This window comes from Setaria viridis, chromosome 5, assembly GCF_005286985.2.
Source record: "Setaria viridis chromosome 5, Setaria_viridis_v4.0, whole genome shotgun sequence".
In the NCBI taxonomy this organism is placed as follows: Eukaryota; Viridiplantae; Streptophyta; class Magnoliopsida; order Poales; family Poaceae; genus Setaria; species Setaria viridis.
The window spans coordinates 15,853,746-15,877,129 of NC_048267.2; positions in this window are offsets into that span (position 1 = coordinate 15,853,746).

Here is a 23,384-nt window from a genome sequence, read left to right on the forward strand (position 1 = left end):
GAACCTCTATAAATAGAGGGGTAGGACGCCCTAGGGTTTCATCCCTTTGGACAAAAACACATCTGCCGCGCCTCCCACACCCTCACCCCGTTGCAACTCGCGGACCTAGCAGTCCGACTTGCGATGCTTCCTCCCTGCACGTGTGGATACCTTGGAGGTGTTGCACCTGCAGCACTTGGATGAGCCACGACGAACCGCTAACAAGCCACGACGAGCCGACGATGAGTCGTGGCATGAGGACGACCTTGCTGCACGTGGACGAGCTGCTGAGGAGCTGCTCGACATCGACGTGATCGACTACGTGTTCGACTACGCGGATCGACTTCGCTGCCCCGACACGATTCTACATCTTCCACACCAGTGCGTCGAGTGGTAATCCCGTGATCCATATACGGCAGTTTTCCTGGTTTACGCGGTAGAAAATTTTTATTTTGCACTAGCGTAGCCTACCTCGTATCCCTACACTCGAAGGGTGGACACATCGTCTGTGGCCTAGCCTCCTTCGCCGTGCTCCCTTCTCTATTCTTTTATGTGCGGCCGTGCATTCACCGTTTGATGAACACCAGAAGAAAGGATAAGGTGGAATAAAAGCGGGTACATAGATCTGTACACGCGAGGTTGTTCTATCTGCTATAGATTTGTTTTTTCCGGGCAGAGACCAGGTTTGCGTCGTCTTGCCGTTTGTCGTCACTTTATCATCGACATTCCTGAGGACGAGGTTGTCATTGCGCCCTCCCAGGCTGCAGCGGCAACGCTCGTGGTCAAACCATCATCGCCGGTGTCGTCGCCTTTTCAGGCGGTGGCTTCACCCATGCTGCTGGTCCTCGTCACACTGGCTCTCGGTCCGAGTCAGTGCCTATTGCCGCACGCTCGCGGACACTGCTGCCGATGTTGCTGAAGGAAGATGCATTTGCGCTCTTTAGTTTCACCATCTACCATTGCAGTTAGCTCATCGTCCTGCTGAACTTGTCGGCAAGAAATTGCTGATTTTATGTATCCGAGTGCCTTCGCTGACGCTTCCGACCCGCGCCTTTCTCCACGGCTTCGACCATGTCCATCTTGACCCCAGCTACTTCGTCACGAAGGGGCTATCATCCGCATGAGTTACTCGTGAATTTTTCACTGAAGTTGTAGCATTCGCACTAGCATTCTGACTGTGAGGTCTGTCTCCATTGTTCTCCCATCTATCCGTTCGTGTTGCTACCGCTACGACTGCATGAAGATGTTAGACTATATTTGGTAGTATAGGAAATATCTGGGGATGCTTCTTGTTTGTACCCTATATATTCGTTTATATATTCGTTCTCAAGGCTCAATGCAATACAACTCACGTATTATACACATACACAATCTTACGGTGCCGTGAAAATTTCTAACGATAGGCATAATCCACTATTTGTGACGGCTTCGGCGCCGGCACAAATAGCCGTCCGCATCTGTATCGGCATTTTTTTGCCAATTCGTCCACCGGCCCGAATGAGATTTTCAAACGGGCAGTAGTCAGCGGGATATCTTTCCTAGTAAGTACACGACAATAATGGACCTGTTCGCTTCAGCTTATTCAGCTAGCTTATCAGCCACCAAACAGTGTTTTCCTCTCACAACAAATCAGCCGTTTCAGCTTTTCAGCCCGGCTTATAAGCTGATCAGATTACAACTGCTTATCCTTTACTCTCGGCTAAGAACTATCCCTATCTCTCTTGCTATACACACGCCTACTCGCTCTGTGTACCACCCGCTTGGTATAGACCGGACCGGCCTATCTCCTGGGTAGCCGGCTTGGCCCAGCTTTAGGGTACCCCCACGTTGTACCACTGCACCGTCAAATCCTAAAATAAACTGTCGCAAATCATTTTTCAAATGATTAAAAAGGAATTGGTAATCCACCTTCAATTGGTCCCACTCACCCCTATTGTGCTTGACCTTTTCTCTACATATACCAATGGAGGTTTAAGTTCAAATTCTTTTGGGTAACATAGCGCGTCATAACTTGTGTTGTAAAAATACATTACAAATTGTAAATTTCCAAGGTATAAAAATTGCATTAAAAAATCAAGTACTCAGAATATTTTTTTCTAGAGAAATTTCTTTCTAACATTGGATATCATGTATTCTACCATCTCACAAAATTTGTACTTAAAAAAATCAACTTGTACATGGAAAAGGGGAAAAACTCTTACTATGTGGTGAACTGGACTTATTGAATAGATGGAGCCTAGAGGGAGTAAATTAACAAACCAAAATTTTATTCGGTGGTCATACGGAAGCAAATGAAGAAGGTGTATTGTTTGGAAGTAAAAATAGACTTTTTTCCATGTAGAATTTTTTTGAGTATTTTTCCATGTAGAATTGATAATCTAGGAGTAAACACCGAAACCAGTGGTTGGACCAAACGGCCTTGCTTCGTGGGCCTTTTGATGGGCTCCTATGAGAGGCCGACATCATGAGACTACCTGCGCGCCGAGCCCACAAACTGAAAAGCCAACAGCAAAGTTAGTCGTCCATGCACGTCGACGAAAAGGCCGTGGGACTGCTCGCTGGCGTTAAAACCAGCTAGCAGTAGGCCTTTACTTTACTTTTTTTTTCTTTTTGAACTCTTCTGTACAGAAAGACGAAGGACAGGGAGTAGACGACCGCGACGGGTGACACTACACCTGTGCCTGCACTTGCTGCCGCGATAATCAGTAGAGGGCAACCCTCGTGTTTCATTAAATTAAGGTCATGTGGTCATGTTTAGTTCACTCCAAAATTCTAATTTTGACATTATGTAAAAAGAAGATTTCCCATCACATTAAACTTGCAGTACATGCATGGAGTACTGAATGTAGATGAAATCAAAAACTAATTGCACAGTTTTGTTGTACTTTGCGAGATGAATCTTTTGAGCCTAATTAACCAATATTTGAACAATAATTCACAAATACAAACGAAACGTTACAGTGTTGCTACAGTATTTTTAGCACCCTAAAGTGGGGAAACTAAACCAGGCCTCAAAAGGCGCCACGCTCCCTGCCCACGAGCGCTCCACGGTTACACACACGCTCACGCTCAGATCACTTGGAACGCCGGTGTCCAGGTTCGTGAGAGCACTGACCGACGCCACCAACCACATGATCGAGGAGGCGCGGAGAACAATCCCTCGCCGTGGAACGTTCACGTCCAATCGGGCCGGTGAGCGACGGACTGGTACGGCACGGGACACGATCTCCTGCTGTCGTCAGACATGGCGCTGGTCGTTCTTTTTTACTGGTCCTTTGAGGATGCTCAGTATTTTGTATTTTCATCTTGTTCTAAACGTTTTATTTTGATAAAGTTTCTTGTCGTTCTAAACATCACATATTTAAAACGGGGATAATACTACTTCGAGCAATTCTGGTCGCCATTTAGGTGGTGCCAAGATCTAGCACGGCAGCTCTTTACTTTAGATCACCAGAATTCATAGTCACGTCAGATTCAAATGGCCTGAAAGGATAAAACCAACGGCTACGCGATTGACACGTGCTACCCGGCAACATAAAAGGCCTCACACCCTATAGGCTATAGCATCGCTGAAAATAAAGAAACACAAAAAGGCCTTCTCCTTTTTCCCTGCCCAATCAGCTTGTGCAGCTGCAGCACACGGCACATGAGCAGTTCCCTCCCCTTGTCTCTTTCTGGCGCCGACTTGCCAACCAACGTGGCCCACGCCACGGCCACCCCAACCCAGGTGGCAACGGGGCGGGAATCTAAAAAGCCGGGAGAGAGGAGCTAGCTCATTACTATGCGTCTATGCCGTTGGAGGAGCTCTCAGATGGTAAGGGGCACCAGGCGATTTTTTTTTAAATTTTTTAAATATATTTTTAAAATAACCTCTTCCCAACTTTATTTGCACGGTGGGACCCTTTTGGTCGCACCGTGCACCGTGGCGCGGCCACCCTGGCGCGGCGAGGCAAGTCGCGCCAGCGCTGCGCTGACTGGGTGAGGCACTGCTACGCCATATGCACACGAGAGCTTCTCTTTCCCTCTCCCTCCTTTCTTTCAGCTGTTGCCCCTACCCGAGCCAGCCATTCTCCTCACCGCCGGCTGTCGCGCCCCACGATTCCCCCTAATCCGTGTATTAACCTAGCCTAATTAAGTCATGTTTAAATCTTAAATAAAGTCATTAGCGCATAAAGCAGAACTTTGGCAGTAGTGAAGGCAAGTAAAAAGGCATTTTTGCCCCCGCACAAGCTCGACCGCTGATTAAATCATAACTCGAATTTTTGCTTAAGAACTTAAAAATATGTCCAACTAAGAGTGGTAGAACTCAATTTTCCTAACAACTTTTATTTTTGTATTTTGCTAGAATCTGAGCAAAAGACCTTCAAAAACTCGAAGTACAAATCTATGTCAATTTAAGAAGAACAGTTGAAGTCCCAACTTTGGGGCTCTTTATTTCTAAATATCAAATATAAACTCAAGCTGAGCTCTATATCAAAGTTTTAGAGCTTCGAGACCTTAACAACTTTGATTTAAGGAGTAAGTTCTAAATCTGCACAAAAGGTCTTTAAAATCCAAGTCAAAGTCACCTAGTTTGGTCAACTCAGCCCAAGACTTGCACTCTAGACTAAGTCTAGAAATCAGATCAACCGTGCATCTTGGCGTGAACTTATCTCTAAAAAGTTGAACCGAACATCAGAAAAATCCTTTATAAGAGTTTGAGAACTAAGTTTATACAACAACTTTGTCAATTGGACTATAGTCCAATTCACCTTCGAAGCTTTTCAAAACTGAAGCTCAAGTCAGCCAAACACCTTGAAAACAACCAAACAGCTGATGTTCTCTAAGTCCGAAAAACCGGCGTTCCTCCAAACTTAGGAGTTTTGTATCTCCGAAAATACCGCGAATTTGAACTCGGTTCAATTACAAAAGTTAAACTTTGGTCTGAGGACTACAACTTTTATAAAGGGAGTTAATGTTGTTGGGTTCAAGATTTGGAAGATCTCGCACTTGGAAATCAGCCCGGCGAGGGATCCCGCGGATCCCTCGGCCAGAGCGGGCCCGCTCGCACTGCGCCCCGCTCGCCGCCCGCCGCATGGACGCCGCTCACCGGCGCCGCGCTTCCGCGGGTCTCCGGCCGTGGCAGGAAGGTGCCTCGCGCGCCCCGCGCCCAGTGAGCGCGCGGTCGCCCTGCCTTGCCTGTGCCGCGCCCCGCTCTGCCCGAGGGCATGTCCCGCCGCTACCCTGTCGAACGCGCCCCCCTGTGCCCACCTGCCAGAGCACCGCTGCCTCCGCCAACCGCCACCTCGGCCGCGACAACGCCTCCCCGCCTCGCCAGTGACGCGTCCCGGCAAAGCCGATGTTGCTGCGCACGCTTGCTCGTTTCACCCGCGCCTGCACGCCTCGCCTAACGCGCCACCCTCTCTCCTCCGTCCGCCAATGGCGTCGCCACCATTAATGGCCGCAGCAGCGCCCCAGCTCCCCTCCGGTCCCGCCCGCCAGAGCCACAGCCCTGCCTCATTCGCCACTTCGCCCTGGCCCTATAAATGGAAGCCTAGCGCTGCCGGTGCCCCCTTCCCCGCTCGCCTTTGCCTCGCCGAAGCTCCCCTATCTTCGCTCTCCGCTTTCACCGCTCGGTCCTCCGTGGAGCCCCCACCTCCGCTTGACCCCGCACCACACCCCACTTGCCGCTTCGCCTCTCCCTCATGCATCTCTAGAACCCGTCGGCTGCCCACGAAGAGTACCACCGCCGCTCGAACACCGCCGCCCTTAGCCACTGCCGCCGCACGCTGTCCGCCACCGTGTTCTGCCTTGGTCGAGCCTCCCCGTCACCCTCAACTACTTCAAACCGGCCCAAGGTGAGCCCGTAAGCCTTCCCAGCCCCTTACCGCTCTAAGGCCATCGGCGAGTTGCCGGAATTTTGGCCGGCTGCCGCCATCGCGCGCTCGAGGACCCGATTGCGATTGAGAAAGTCGAATTAGGGGGTTTAGTGCAAAAACCAGGGGTCTTTGCATGATTAAACCGTAGACCTAGGGGCTAGACCGTAAGAGTGTCGCGGTTTATCCTTTTATATTGGTAGAATATATGTTTAACTTTGAAAATTCACCAAAACACGTAGAAAACTCAGAAAAATGTCAAATCAATTTTGCTAAAGTCAGTATAAAGAGTAGTTTTTAACAAAAAATACTTTTGGCACATGTCACTGCTAGAATTAATGTTATTTGTTTTAATTCTTGTTTAAGCTATTTAAATCATAACAAATCATAGAAAAATGCTAAAAATTTAAATCCAACTCTCAAGTGTTTGTTTCAGAGAGTAGAAGCTTGGAAAAATAATTTCGAGCCTAGCTCAGATGTTTAATTCTCTGTTTTAGTTTTGTCATGGAAATCTAAGCTCATTTTTGCCTTTTTGCATAATAATTAAACCAGAGATGATAAAAATATGAAACCTTTTGGAATAAGTCAGTGGTATAATGTAGTTTGTGGGGAAAATGTGGAACCTGATCAGAAACAGAAAGAGAAACCACTTTCCTTTTTAGGGAAGAATAAATAGGGAAAATGTATGGAAAAAGATGCCGTTCACTAAAAATTGTGAAAAAATTCATCAAAGGCTCTGTATCACCCCTATAACTCACTGTTAAAATTTCATGACCAGTTTCATTAAGGTTGCTATTTTAAAAATGTTTAAGTATATACTACCTTAAGGTAATAAAGGTAATATTGGAAGAGGTACAAAAGAACATTCAGAAATAGGATAACTTTCCGATTTAAAGTTTAATAAAGTAAGTGCTTATATGTACAAAATCGCCATCAAATCAACCCCACAACTAGTACGACACCCCACCTTCCTTATGTAGATAAAGAAGGTGTAGAACCTTGTTTAGGTGAATGTGGCCCTAATATAACTTCTTCTTCACTACTAACTCGTGTTTTACATCCTATGAGAAATTTTGGGAATTTGATGCATTGCATTTCGTGTAGAGCTGAACCTCGTTGATGGGACTTACGAGCTTCACCGGCACTAGAAGAAGGAGCCATAGCTGATTTGCAGCCCGTCAGAGCCGAGCCCGAGCAAGCCGAAGACTTGTTTGCTACCTTCCCGCGTGAAGGCAAGCCCCGGAGCATAAATTCCTATGTTTTAATTACTTGCAATACAATTGCTTGCCTTGCTTGCACATTTACGTTCCATGAATTGATTGAAATCATAGATGCATAAGATAGGTACCCTTTTGATATGAACACTAGTATTTGAAGTCGAGTAGTTGCAATGCTTAATAGGACTCGGTAAAAGTCAAGTGATTACCTGTCACTCGCGAGTTATAGGAGTTGTTTGCTTTCCTTTTGTTACACTATAAGGATGATGGATGGGGCAGAGCTATGTGAACTGTTTTTGGTGGTCGGTGGATTGCCCCGTCTATCTACATGAAATTGGACTAAGGTCGAGATGTGATAGTGTTCGTGATCAAGTGTTGAAAGTACTAATCTCATACCTAGTATGGGATGGGGAAACCTAGTACTTGATTGAACCGGAATGTGAGCGAATCGTTCCACTGTCTCTGGAATAGAGTTCCCTTGCAGCCGCATGTGGTGACAAGTGTGGTCATAGAATGGCAGAGGCCGGGTCTATGGAGCCTTGTACCAAGGGAAGTGGGCTCGACACGCGTTTGGGAATTGATGGGGATGGCTGACAAATGAAGCGACCCTTCGCGGTGCGTGAATGTCGTGGGATTAGGTTCACCATGCATGGTTAAGAAATTTGAATTGATTCGTCTGCCGCTCATAGTTTGGGACTGCTTAATCGCTATGCTACACTAAGTAAGAATGAAAGAGGATGATGATTAGATTTGTTACCTGTAATTAATTGTTTGGAAACTATGCTTGTTTAGTATAGATGCTAACTTAGACTGGTAAATGAAACGTAGAACTTGTGGCTAAAATATTGAAAGTAAGGACCTACCCTAGTCGCTTTTGGCAAAAACAAACCCCTCTGGCCAGAAAGTTGCATGTCTAGGTGTTGGTGGAATAGTACCACCAGTCGGTTAAGTCTTGTTGAGCGTAGTCGCTCAGCCTTATTGTGGCATATCTCTTTCAGGTGATGTTGATGCCTCTGAGCTTGTTGCAAGTGGCACTTGGCCTCCCCAGTTTCCTCCTGGTTGGACGGTTGAGTGGGATCCCTCCTCGGATGGCGAGGATCGGGATCATTGATGTCATGATCGGCTTCGTCATGATATCCTACAATGACATTAGCTTCCGCCTATTTATTTCTGTTGCTTGAATCTCTGCAAACTATGTTTGAATTTCGAACTCGATGTTGTAATAATTTGATGCACTTGTTTAATCTGGATGGACTATTGTAATCTCTGAAACCACTCACCTTCGTGTGAGCTATGCTTTCTCGATCCTGTGTTAAGTGGTTTATCGGATGAAATCCGACGGACTACCAAGTTAACTTGATTAAAGTACATGATTGCGTGTTAGCCGACTTAAATGTGCTTTAGCGAAGTTAATTTGGGCGGTTCCGCCACAATCCGGCGTTTTGGGGTGGGAAAAGTGGGGGGAATCGATCCCCACATCCTTGGAAAGATATTCTCCCTCTTTTCCCCTTGTTTTACCATTGCATTTTGTAGATATTTAAACAACTAGGTTAGCCTAGGATTAGGGGAAGATGTTGAATGTTGAAGCAATGGAAGTTCATGTTGATAGATTGGAGTCGCAGTACATTTGTAGGTATTGTTCTACCCCTAGATTTGATGATTAGAAAATGTGACATATGCTGGATTTGAGATTTTGGTATGATTTAGTTGGAGGTATGCAATGCAGATGAATAATGTAGATGAATGATAGAATTGTTGGTAATGATTTAGTTGGAGGCACGCAATGTAGATGAATGGTTAGACCTATTTGTTGGCAACACAATGGTATTGTTCAAAAGTATAAATTCATGTTTGCTCACTTGTTATGTAGGTGTGATGTCAGCGACCGGGTATGAATACAAATAGCGCATGGGTTATATGCAATACCCAAGTGAGTCGGATGAGGATGCTCCCGTACCTCTAGCTGTTCTGGTCCTAGATTGTAGATGTGGCATGCCAGCCAAGGTGAAAAACAATCAAGGCACCCAAAAACCGTCGGAAGAGCCTACTCTGTGTGCAAGTGGAAGTTCAATCCTATGCCTGCAAGCCCTTGTTATTGTTTTCAGTGGATAGATGGATCCGATAAATATGATCCTAGCATCTACCTATTCCCATATGACAGGACGAAGCTTGAACTGTACCAGTAGTTCAGGTGTTGGGTTCCTCCTCCACCAAACCCACCTCCAATGACCGAAGAGGACAAGCAGGAGGCTGCTTGCAAGTATGTGAGGGATCATCCCTTGTGCAAGTGTGGACTTGTTGCTAAGCTTATGCGTCCTAACATAGGGGTTCCAAAGTTCACTCCATTTTTCCAATGCCCGCTAAAGACACATGTAATTTTTGTACCATAATGTTTCAATCTTCAGCAAGTCGCACTTGTATTTGTTTGAGATGTAGCATGTAATCTTCTCATTCTTTATATGCAGGACGGATGGCCACTATGTGATTTCAATGAGTACATCCATGGGCCTAAGCCATTGTGGCCAACGGAGGAGCAAGTGCAGGAGTTTGAGACTGGAAGGGCACACCTTGGCTATGTGAGTCATTTTCTAGTGATAAATGCAAGTGTGGTGTATTGGCTACGCAATCGTGTGGTGCCCTTCAAGCTTGGCTATGGTTGGTTCTATGACAATGCATACGGTGAGTATTGGGTGAGGAACTATTTACATTGTTTTGTTGTGATGATTTGTGTTATTTTGCATTGCTATAAATTTCTAAGAGCTTGATGACTTTTTGTAGGAAGGAAGGACATGCGATTGGGAAAACTTTTATGGTCACCATGATCTAATGTTAAAGTTGGATCGTACATCAGAACCATGGAAGTCAAGAGAAACTAAAACTTTGAGAGATAATATTACGTCTAAGTATGATGTGCCTATACCTGAAAGTTACTTGCTATGGGGGAAAATATACCAAGACATGGTTCGCGAGACTGGGGTGGAGCCTAAAGGACTTTATGCGTCAGAAACTCTTATTAAGTATTGGAAATGGAACAGAACCAAGTATCTATGGCCTCTAACTTAAGGTGAGAGGAGAGAAAAGAGGAGAAAGTTGGAGGAGGAGAGGGAGTTGGAGAAATAGAGGTTGAGGGAGGAGTGAGCTCGCACAGGTTTTGTGGTTGATCCAAATGCAAAACACTCTAAGAGTTCATGGGAAGAATATTTTCAACAGGTTGAGGCAAGGAAGGGGAGGATTCAAGTGGAAGAGTTACAAGAAAAGGCAGAAGAGGACAAATGGAGGCGATGAAGGTACTTGTTGCCGACTTACTTGTTAGCATGGCCTTTGGCAAGGGTGACAAGTGCAAAGATAGAAAAGAAGAGATAGCAAAGGAAGCACAGATGGAGGCGGTCAAGGCACTAGTGAGAGAGCTGCCTCAAGATAATGCTAATGTCGACAAGAAAGGGAAGGGAGTTGTTATTGCATGGGATTATGATGATGATGATGATGATGATGATGGGTAGGGTGATGATGAGTTACTATATGAAGGTGACTCTGACTAGATGAATGTGTTCATTGAGTTAGTACTTTTGTGTCGTTGTGAGAACTATATTTATTTGTGAGAACTATGTTTATTGTTGAGAACTATGTGTCCATGTGATCTAGTCTACCCTGTATTTGTCTTGCATTGAACCATGGGTACTATCGATGATACAACATTCGAAGTACATAAGTATATGATGAACTACCAAATGGTGATACAACATTTCAAGTACATAAATAGATGACGAACTACCAAATAGTGATACAACATTCGCAGTACATAAATAGATGACGAACAACCAAATAATGCAAGATAAGTACTTAAATATTTAGATAAACTATGACTACTACCCGTAGTAGTTCCGGCGTCCAGGTACTGTTTGTGGCATGAAACGTCGATTCATGTTCCTCTCCCATTCCTGTTGTAGTTGTTCCTCAAGTTGCGTGGTGCAATTAGTCATTTCATCCTTCTCTTGTTGAAGCTGGTGTCGTACATATATCAATGGGCCCACCACAAGGTTTGGACAGTCCTAGTTATAGGGTAGGACACCGAGACGTGTCAGTCATGGAGACTACGGTGCAGGACGGCGTGGTCTACGTGGCAAGATAGGAACTAGTCAAGGATTAGGAAACTACTCGTAGAAATTAGAGTAGAACTCACTAGTTGAATCCAACTACTATTCTTGTAAATAACCGACCTGTAACCCTACCCCCAACAATATAAGGTAAGGTAGGGACCCACTCAAAAGCAATTCAATACAACCAACATATAGGTGTAGGGTATTACGCAATATAGCAGCCCGAACCTATCTAACTCGTGTTCGGGTTCACCTTCAATTTCCTGATCTCGGTGAGCCCCAGGCACTAAACACTACCTCAGGCACCCCCCTCGGTAGGTTGCTGGGTCTAAATATCAACAGCTGGTGCGCCAGGTAGGGGATCTCGCTGAGAATCCACTGGCGAACTCGATGGCCAAAGTCATCATCAAGCCCACCATTGCGTTCGAAGCGGGCACGACGTTCATCTTATGCTCCTGAGTTTGCGTCGTAGACGGCACTGGTAGCTTCCATCGCCGTATTGCGTTGGCCCTGCAGAAGAAGCAGCACGCCATCAACCTCCAGCACCAATCTTTGGAGGATGTCATTGAGAATTTTGGTAAATTTTCTACTTTTGAGCTAGTCAGAGGCTAGGGGGACGAGTCCGAGTACAACTCAACTTCTCCCCCTAGTCAGATTGGTTTTCATGAGCCAGCATTTAAGCCATCGTGCGAATCGGTCTATAACCCAAGTCGATTCCCGTTCGGACTCCAAAACACGGGCGCTGTCTACCAAGCTACCCTATCTAGATCATAATTCAACATGGATTTGATCGAGGACCTCGACTACTACTCGGATCCGGACAAGGAGACCCCATTATTAGGACCACAATAAGGCCTGGTGATTACATCAAGCCCACAAGGCAGATTCGTCTACTGGCCAAACATGAAGCCACCTGCTCTCGCCAAGAACGACGAGGCATGCCTTGTCGCCTACCTTGATACCCTCCCACACCAAGAAGGAACTCCTTTATCACCCATCTACGAAGAAGACAGCTCCACGGAGGTCATCACATCATGTTCGGGAAACTATTCTCCAGAGCGGGAACTCTTCACTCTCGTTGCTGCGCTAGAAGGTGAAGAGGAAGAGCAACCATAGCAAAATCCGCAACATGAACATCACCCAGATGACGTCTCGCAGGATGAGCTCACCACAACATCATCAGAGAAGAAACTAAAGCTCAAAGAATTCAATGGCGAGTGAGGAACACTGCAAGAGCAGAGCGTCGCCACCACCTTGCAGCTGACCTGCCAATCGTGAACTTGGATAACGCGTTTGAAGCAGTTCAATTGCATAACACCATACTCCTCTTGCCACCATTGCATCCATTGATCTCATTACTCGAGCAATGCCACAAACCAAATACACTAGGCAACTGGCCGAGCTGGCAGAGCACGCATACGAGCAACTCGATGAACAAAACCCGATACATTCAGTTCCATACACCCCATCCCAACATGGCAATAGTCATAGGCGCACTCAATCCAGACCAAGTCAAATTAGAGGTGGTAGACCAAGTCGAACCGGAGCAGAGGGTAGTCAGGCAGAACCTTCGGAAGGCTGTGGCCACCGTGGGCCCAACCCAGAGCCTGAACGCTAGTACAAGATCTCCGTCACAAGATCAACGCTAGCCGAGATGCCTGTACAGTCATTGACGGACGCTGCCGCGAGTGTGAGTAAAAAGTCGAGTACCAAGGAGAGGATTCCGATGGTTTCCCTGCTTTCTCAAGATGAGTAAGAAAGACAAATCTACTCGATAAATTCAAACCTCCGGGCATCACCAAGTACGATGGCAAGCAAGATCCAGTCCAATGGCTGCGATGCTACTCGCTAGCGGTCCAAGCAACAGGAGGAAACGATGACACCAAGGTCATCTACTTCCCCATCTTCATGGAGGAAGGGCCACTCACTTGGCTCGAGTCTCTTAGAAGGAACTCCATCGACACATGGAGTAAACTGAAGGTGACGTTCAGAAAGAACTTTGCAGGGGCAATGCAACATCTTTGCAACAGGATCGACTTGTCACAAGTCAAACAGAAACAAGGCGAAACCCTACGTAGTTACCTACGCCGTTTCTTTGACAAGAAAGCCACAATCGTGGACATCACAGAGCGCAACGCCATAGATTGCTTCCAGAACGGTCTCTATGATCGCCGGTTATTCCAAGATTTTGGCAGGAGATGCCCCGAAGATATCAAATCCCTTAAGATCATGATACAAGCATAGGCGGATGAGAAATACAAGGAGAACGAGATGTTGAGTCTAGTCGCAACAAGGGCTAGAACAACAACAATCAGAGTATTGACCAGCGCAACAACAAGGGCCACAACGATCGCCCCAACAATGAAAACCGAAATAACTACTCGGGAGGTTAGAATTAAAAGACAAAGTCAAACAATACTATTGCGGTACTGTCCCAATCATCCAAGAAAGGCGGTAGGAACCAAGACAGGACTCTGTTCAGTGAGGTCCTGAAGAAGCAGTGCTTATGGTAGCCATATCGTAAGCACTCTGCGATGGATTGCTATAGTTTTGCGCAGTGTCATGAAAGATTTGCTGGATCCTTCTGGAACCAATGACAAGGGCAAGGCAAAAGAAGACAAAGATGATGGTGACAACAGCAAATTCTAGAACCCGTCCAACACCATCAACGTCATCTTTGGCGGCACACCAGGTACTGCTACTAAGCGACCCAGAAACTAGCCCTCCGAGAGATCATGTCCATTGAACCAGCAACACCTACGTTCCACAAGTGGTCTGAGGTAACAATCACCTTTTCCAAGAAGGATCAGTGGACTAGCTTCTCAGACCCAGGATGCTATCCTCTTATCCTGGACCCAGTAGTCGCAGGTTCCAGACTCACCAAAGTACTCATCGACGATGGTAGCGGCCTCAATGTACTCTTCGCTAAGACATTGAGGAAGATGAGCCTTGACATTACTGATATGCTCACCCCGATGAACTCTCTGTTCTATGGGATTGTCCCAGGCAACACGGTTGTACTCCTTGGTCAGGTGGTTTTGCCAGTTACCTTCGGGACCAAAGAACACTACCGGTCAGAGTACATCCGGTTCGAGGTGGCAAATTTTGAAACATTCTATCACGTTATCCTTGGAAGACCCGCTTTGGCCAAATTCATAGCCATCCTGCATTACATGTACCTAGTACTCAAGATGTTGGGACCCAAGTGAGTACTCTCCCTGCCCAGAGACTTGAAAAGATCATACGATTGCGACATGGAAGCCGTGGAGCTAGCAGTGACTACTCAAGTGCCAAATTTGATGATGCAAGTCTTCGCCACCTCCAAGCAACTGTCCCCGTAAGAACTCGAGATCCCAGAAAAGAAGTCGGGGGCAACCAAGGTCAAGCCGGCAAGTGAAGTCGACATCAAAGCCATTGACCTTGAGACTGGTGAAAGTTCCAAGACAGCCCTGATTGGCTCAAGGCTAGATCCTAAATAGGAATCCACGCTCGTCAGCTTCCTCCGGGCCAACCGAGACATCTTCGCGTGTAAGCCATTTGATATGCAGAGGTGCCTAAGGAGTTGATCGAGCACTCGTTGAGTGTGGATCCCAAAGTTATGCCAAAAAGACAATGACTACGTCAATTTACCCAAGACAGAAGAGATGCAATCAAAATGGAGTTGTCCAAACTACTCGCGGCGGGCTTCATAAAAGAAGTATATCATCCAAAGTTGCTGGCTAATCCTATCTTGGTGCGAAAGAAAAACAATGAGTAGAGGATGTATGTCGACTACACGGACCTCAACAAGCACTGTCCAAAGGATCCCTTTGAGCTCTCTAGGATTCATCAAGTCATTGACTCGATAGCTGGATGTGCCCTACTCTGCTTCCTCAATTGCTACTTGGGGTATCACCAGATAGCTCTCAAGAAAGAAGCCTAGATCAAGACCGTGTTCATCACCCCATACAGATAGCTACACAGTAATGTCCTTCGGGTTGAAGAACACAGGCGCTACCTATCAACGGGCAATCCAGGAGTGCTTCAAGAAACAAGTAACCACAATGTACAAGCACACGTGGATGACGTGGTCGTAAAGACTAGAAATCCTGATGACCTGATTGTGGATTTGGAAGAAACATTCGCAAGCTTGCAAGAATTCCGGTGGAAGCTAAACCCAACAAAGTGTGTTTTTGGTGTACCCTTCAAAAAACTACTCGGGTTCAAGATCAGTAACCGAGGAATTGAAGCTAACCCTGAGAAGATCTCCACCACCACCAACTTGCATGCCCCATCGTGCATCAAGGATGTCCAGAAATTGACTAGATGCATAGCGGTCCTCAAAAGATTCATCTCAAGGCTTGGAGAACGGGGACTACCCTTCTTCAAACTACTCAAGGAGCTACCCAATGTCCTCTGAGGGCTTCGCACTTAGCCGTGCAAGCCTACAGGGTACTCACCCTATTTCCTAGTCTACAGATTAGAAGCCATCCTCCTCGCCGACGTCATGTGGTAATCTTTGGTAGTCGGGCAGTACGAGGAGGGCGCAACAGAAGAAACAAGGTGTCTAGACTTGGACAGCCTCAAAGAAGCTTGCTGTGTAACACTCATCCATTCAACAAGGTACCTTGAAGGAATCCACCGCTATTATGATCATAATGTCAAAGAACGTTCATTCAACGCAGGCGATATGGTCCACAAGCGTATCTAAGACACCAAGGGATTGCACAAGCTAAATTTGCCATGGGAAGGTCCTTTCATCATCTCCAAGGTCACTGGACTTGGGTCGTATAGGCTCCAACACCTCTTTAGCGAAGACGTTGACAACTCATGGAACATCGAGCAACTTTGTCGATTCTACCCTTAGTTTACATAATCATATAAATTGGCCACCGACCCCAGTTGTATAATTACAATTTAATAAAGCAGATTTATTTTTCATCATAACACGACTACTTTTGCCTCATTATGACTTGCAAAAGCAAAGTTCGTAGAGCTATTCAGCTCCTCGGGTACTATCGCCCAACTCACAACTTGTAAACACAAGTCTGTACAAAGCTACTCAGTTTCAAAGGCAACATTGCCTACATGCAGCTAGTAATAACAAGTCAGCAAAAGTATTTCGTGAGTTATTAACCTCATCGGACAAGTCTATCCTCTCTACGTCTTTTAGAGAAGAAGTCATCAGCAAGTTCAGAGTTATTTAGACTACCTGAGCTTTTCTTACCTAGACAAGGCTGTCTAGCCGCAGCTTGTAATAATAAGTCTCTAGTTCAAGGCTTTCAAGAGCACAACATCTGAACAACCCAGAGAGGTTGCAAAGATAGGCTCCAGTCATAGAAATCCTGAAGAGGCTACTTGTCCAAGAAGTATGACTACTTAGATGTCTTGAGTACTCGCACTCCGTAGAAAGGAGTCGCTGCTGGGGATAAATCCCCAGTACCCGCAAGTAAGGAAGAAGACGGACTCCTACTAGGATTCCTTTGTAGTCCTACTATGACTCATAACATGAAATCCTACTAGGACTCCTACCTTATAACCGACTAGTAATCTCACCCCCTGGAGTATATAAAGGAGGGTAGGGGTCCCTAGATCGGTAGGCGAGGACCTCAAAGAATCACAATAGAGGACCAAATCCTCAACACCAAACAACACCCAAGTGCAGGGCACAATATACAACACCCCAAACAGGACGTAGGATATTACACAATCTAGTGGCCTGAACCTATCTAAATCATGTGTTCGAGTTCACCTTTGACTTCTTGATCTCGGCAAGCCCCACACACTAAACACTACCTCGTGCACCCCCCTCGGTAGGTTGCCGGGTCTAAACACCAACAGCTGGCGCGCCAGGTAGGGGTGATCATCGAGATCATCAGGCGAGCTTGGGGTACTCTATAAGATAAGAATGTTGTTCTCCCATCCAATCGATGATTCAGTGTGCAACTGTGTCAGAGTCCGATGCGAATTCGCCGGACGGGCTAATTCCGAGCTAGCATCTATTCTCATCAAATTGGAATTCAAAACGGAGATGGATCGTCAAATTGGAATTCGAAACGGAGATGGATCGTCAAATTGGAATTCGAAACGGAGATGAAGCAATTCACCTGCCGCTAATCGTCTCCAAGCATCAAGATCAAGATGGATAGAATTGGACGGCATCAAAACAGAATCCTATAGGGAATCGATTTCCTTAGTCGAGTCCAAAGCAGAGACCATTTTGTTAATCGGAGACAGAAAAGCACGCCAAGCATCAAAATAAAGAAACAGCTATTGCTGTTCCCTCTAGCGCTGGAAATCAATGGTGTATTCAGCTATGCGGACACCAAAAAAGCTACCAGAAGGACTTCAGCTTGCGTGGCAATGCCAACAAATCTCCAATGATGCGATCGACTACTTCTGCAAGAGCAAGACATCTACGCTGACTCGTTAACGACTACTTCAACTATTCATCTCGACTAGAAAACTAGTCGAGGCCGGTCGCACACCATCGACAACTAGTCGGAATCAACTCCGATTGGTCGGCTTCATCAACAAATCGTCGAGGCTTCATCAACGACTGCCATGGCTTCATCGGCAATCGCCCATGAATCAAGCTAAGTCATTTTTTAATTATTTATATTATTTTAATTTTCTAGCTTGTTTTCCACATGATGGGTAACATGCCGACTACTTATTTGTGTATGCCTCTCGATGGGAATTACCCTTCAGAGCTACACTTCGCCGACTACTCTTGGGGCATGTTGACTGATAGCCATGGGCTTGGTAAACCAAATTACAGAGGCTATAGCCACGGGTTTTGTGCACTGAGTTTTGGAAGCTTCGCCACAGGCTTGGTACAACGACATAGGAGGCTCTACCATGAAGTTTGGTGCACTGAATGCTGGAGGCCCACAACGGCTATACCCTAGTGAGGCACAAATCCTATGTGCGGCAACACACGTTCTTCTCGCCAAAAGGCAGAAAAATTCTCAACGACTACTTTAAGCACAATTGTGCTCTCTTTTTTATTGTCGCAATGCTGACTACTTATTTTCAATGTCTCCTCTTAGTGATCGCTAATCTCCTCGAGCTGAACATGCCCTAATTCATGAAAGTCTCAGATCTTTTGTCATGCCTAAATGCTAGGACGTGAGACAAAGATCTTCGTAGCAGTAGTGCCAGTACGCGTACAAGAGACTAAGATCTCACACGTAGTGGCAATGGCTAAATAGGGACTGAGAGTTTAAACGTAATAGGCTAACTACTCAGGGAAAGTATGGCCGAAATAAGAGCATGACACACAACATTTACATTATATTCATCACTAAATAAATTTTAGTAGTTCCAAATTCTAGAAATATGCTACATAATGTATGGATCTCTTTTTTTAGGTCAAGCTTTGGCGACAACTCTCCAGGACGCTCAGCGTACCTATAATGGCTCAGCTAGCTCCCATGCTCGGGGGCTAAGCGCCAATTACTACTCGGAATATCTCCAGTGGCTCAGCTAGCTTCCAAGCTCAGGGGCTAAGCGCCAAATAACAACTCGACGTGGCTCCTACGGCTCACCTGGCGCATATGCTCTGGGGCTGGACACCAAATGACTAGTCGAAAGATGACTTGCGTGAAGACAAAATACTCTCGAATTGATTATTTAATTATTCCAAGGCTCGAGGGCTGATTAGCTACACTCAGCAATTGTTTTTTTCAAGACAAAGGAAGAAGATTCAAGATTTAATTGACCATTAGCCTGATTCTTCGATTCAACTTAAGACAGCTTTGAGGAACTTTGGAGATTCAGCAAGATAAAGTACTCGAAGAGCACCAAAACTACTCGGCGAGGATCCGAAAAGTACTCGAAGGCTACTACACTCGACTATGAAGCACTCGGGGGCTTGTCGGGGATAAATCCTCAGTACCCGCAAGGAAGGAAGAAGACAGACTCCTACTAGGATTCCTCTCTAACCCTACTAGGACTCATACCATGTAATCCTACTAGGACTCCTACGTTATAACTGACTAGTAATCCCTTCCCCTGGAGTATATAAAGGAGGGCAGGGGTCCCTAGATAGGTAGGTGAAGACCTCAGAGAATGACAACAGAGGACCAAATCCTCAACTTCAAACAACACCCAAGCGTAGGGCGCAATATACAACACCCCAAATAGGATGTAAGGTATTGCACTACTCTGGCGGCCCGAACCTATATAAAGTTGTGTCTTGTGTCCTCATTTTTACCTTCGAGTTCCAGGTCTAATGATCCCCCACCAACCAATCTACTACCTCGGGATACCCCTCTGTAGGTTGCCGGGTATAAAACACCGATAGTCGCATCCTAAAAGTATTCTACACCATGTATCTGAAGAGGCTCATAAGAGTAGCCTTGTGCACAAACACTCATGACTACCGTACAAGCAGCTATTAGGGTAGTTCGTGAGATGCACTAAAGAAAACAAACAAGTCGCAATAAAATTTGCTACAAGACTTAAAATAATTTACATTTGATTCATATCATGTTTATATTACAATGATCTAATGTTTACTTTTTTACACAAAATTACTAAAGGTCTAATTGACTCGCTACTTCCTTGGCGATAGGGGCCACCTCTTGCAGGTACTAGAGCTAGGTCCGCCTGTGGGTAGAAGGACTTCACAATAGCTAGCAGTTGCTTCGAGACCAACTCTGCTATCTTTTGGACGTAGCCAGTAATCTTGGCAGGCACCTCCTTGAGTAGTTCCGACAGAGGGCGGGCACCACACCTTCAGCAGGGGGCTCCACCATATCGGCAATGGGCTGAGCGGCTTCAGTTAGCTCCTTCAGAGTGAGCTTTGTGGCCTCTATCTTAGCCTCACGCTCTCGGAGGGTCTTCATGGCATTCACCAAGTTGACTTCTCTGTCTGCGTGCATCTTCCGCTCCTTCTCCAGGCAGTGCTCCAAGTTCTCGTACAGAGTAGATAATTTATTGTACTGTTCCATCACCCTGTAGTAGGAATTCTGCCAATCAGTGGCTTGACCTTGGAGATCTTCTTTTATCTTCTCGAGGGAATTCAGTATCATCAAAGCACAATCAGTACTCGAAGATCAATGGGAGAAGACCAATTACCTTTCAGTTGATTCTTCAAAGTTTTATTGTGCTTCCGGAGGTGATCTTTCTCCTCCTCGAACTACTGGACCATGTTGCGACACTCGGTGGCTTGGCCTTCATATTTCATTAGCAGCTGGGAGGAGTATTCCCGCTCCTTGGCAAGTTCCCGCTCGAGTGCCTTAACTCGCATAATTCTGTCCCTGTAGCCCTGGAGCATCTCGGACTTCCAACGGGAGCGCTTGATTATATCCTACAAAACAAAGCACGTACCCATGTCAAGATACGAGTACCAATTTCAAGTTGTGGATAGAGTAGAAGGAAGCTTACCGCTGCATATTTGCCTACACGACGATACATCTCCATCATCGTGACCTCCCTCTCTATGGTGAGAAGCAGGTCGACGATGAGTTGGATGTCTTCCAGGTTCACCCCTTCAACTATCCATGGTTCCTCGTGCTCTTCTGTGATTTTTGCACCAAGCGGAACCAAGGCGCGGCTGGTCGACGAACCCACCTCAAAAGGCGGGATGGAGGCCAATACTTCCAGCGCTCCGATAGCTTGAGCCTCTACCTCTGGCTCGGGGGCCATAAGGGTAGCCACAACACTAGAAGTAGTTGCCACCGCAGCTTTAGTGCCTACCTTTGGCTTGGGGGCTATAAGAGTAGCCATGACACTAGAGGTAGTCGCCGCAATGGCCTCGGCCACTGGCAACTCGGGGGCTAGACCTAACGCATCATTCAGTGAAGAAATTACATCATGCATTAAAATAGCAACAAGGGATACTGCACTTGGATTCAGTGCCAGAGTAGTTTGAGTTTCTGGTGGCAGACTTGTGGGAGCCGGGATGAGGTCTTGGACCGAGTGGCTACTGCCACCGGTCGTAGGCTTCTAGCTTGGGCCTTCAATCTCCACGCTGGAGGATTTCGTGCAAAAGATAAGTGCTAGAAGACATACTACAAGGCCATAAACAAATTACAATTAGTACTCGAATGAAGTACAAGTACTTACTTTGAAGACCTCTTCACCTTCAAAGAGGGCTCGCCTGACAAGCGCATAGGCTTGATGGTCGGTGACTGCTTCTTTCACGTGGCTTGTTGGATCGAAGTCTAATCCTCACTAGCCTTGGTCGCTGTCTCCACCTCTTGGGTAGATTGCACGCTAACGGGGTTGGCCCTAGTGATGGGAGGTTCTTCATCATCCTCAATCTTGATGACCTCCTCGATCACTGGTAGCTGCTGCTGCACAACTTCGCTAGCCGTCCTCTCCACCTCAGTTACCTCCCCAACTACCTGCAATCCACCAATGCCTTATTGAGTATATATGGTCGTAAGGGATTTACTTACAAGTACTCGATCCTCAGGATCTTGTCCTTCTTCAAAAGTTATTACTAGCGGAGGCACATCCTCGGCGGTGAGAGGCTTCTTCAGCACGTGCTTTATGGTGACGGTGCGCTTCTTCTACGATGGTGGTGCTAGTCCAGCGTCCAGATCATCCTCCGCCGCATATTTGGATGACCCGGAGGAAGACTCGACTTTATTTGACGGCCAGGTCTTGAGCACAAAATCTTCAGTGGCTTCAGAGTCGGAGCTGCCGAATGATTTCTATTTTCTCTTTCTTTTCCTTTTTATTTGTTTCGAAAAAGATTTCGAAGGATGAGAATTCCTCTGACTCCTCCTCCTCGACTTCTTCCTGTACACTTGCAACTGTGTGTACGCACGGTGCGGCATTAGATGCATTTGATCTGGGAGGAGGAGGAGCGGAGCAGAACAAGTGTACATCTTCCCGCATAAGAAGATAACTCAGAACTCCAATAGATACAAAAATTAGTACTCAGGGGCTGCGGCCATGGGTACTTACACTGCTTGGCGAGTTGGTGACACAAAACTCCCACACAATCATCAGGATCTTGCTCGCATGCTTTAAAAGGTGCCTCAATCACGCCATGACTTCATCCACACTAAGATCTTCTGGAGATAGCCGAGATGAGTCATTGGGGCTTGAGTAGTCATAGCCCCATGTGCATGGAGTTGCAGGGGTTGAATCTGTCTCTTCATGAAATTGAAGGCCACCCCAACTCCTAGCAGCCCTTGCTGCTTCAGCTTGGCGGTTCTATCCAAGAGCTCAAGTAGCTACAAATAGTCCTCATGCAAAGGCTCGTCCAACCATTTGTTATTCCAAGTTAGGCGGTGGCCTGTCAGCTTCGGGAGCTTGGGCTTGTGGTTGCCGATGTAGCACCACCTTTCTTTCCATCCGTAGTGGGAGTCAATTAACTCATAGTCCAAATATAGGCCTTTGACTTTCTCCCTCATCTGGATCCCCGCCCCTCCGACTACTTCTGTGTGCTCCCTCTTGGGCTGGGGCTTGATGTGGAAAACTTTTTCGGAACCATTGGAAATGCGGCTGGATCCTTAAAAAGGCTTCACACAGATGAACAAATATGATAGGGTGCAAGATACTATTGGGGTTGAGGTGCACCAGTTCTATCTTATAGTAGTTGAGGAGGCCACGAAAGAAATCAGAGGCTGGCAAAGCTAATCCCCGCTCAATGAAGTGGGAGAAGATTACCGTCTCGTTGACGTATGTCCCAAATGGCCAAGGGTTGCTGAATGCACTCCATTTGATCACATCCTTGTCCTGGAGAATATTGGCCGCCACAAGTGCCTTGATGTTTCCCTCCTTAAGCATGAACTTCTTCCAGGCACACGTGGGCAATGGCGGGGCCGTCTGGTCAGTCTTGCTATATTTGGGAGCCAGCAGCTGGATCTCCTTCTTCTTCTTTATCTTCTACTTCCCACATTCCATCACCTTGCTTGAAGTCACCTTCTTTCACATCCATGCTACCATGAGAGTCTTCTTGCGCATGCGCTTGAGGGTTAAGCGGTGGGGGATGGTGGCGCTCGAGCTCGAGGATCGGGTTGCGGTGGCGCTAGGGCTACAGTGCAAAAGTTGGAAAAGTAGATGTCACAGGTGAAACAGAAGGGAAGCTTTCCTCCATTATTTATAACCATAGCGCAGCTAAAACAATAGCGATATTACTAAGAGTATTCCCTTTTTTTAAACGCCCGAGGATTTCACACCTGGCTGACAATTTCCAATATTTTTGGAAAGAGATAAGGTTACTGTTGGTGAATGGTCACGTTGACAATAGGTTGACCCTTATACCCAAACTAGTCATGTAACAGCTCAGGGGC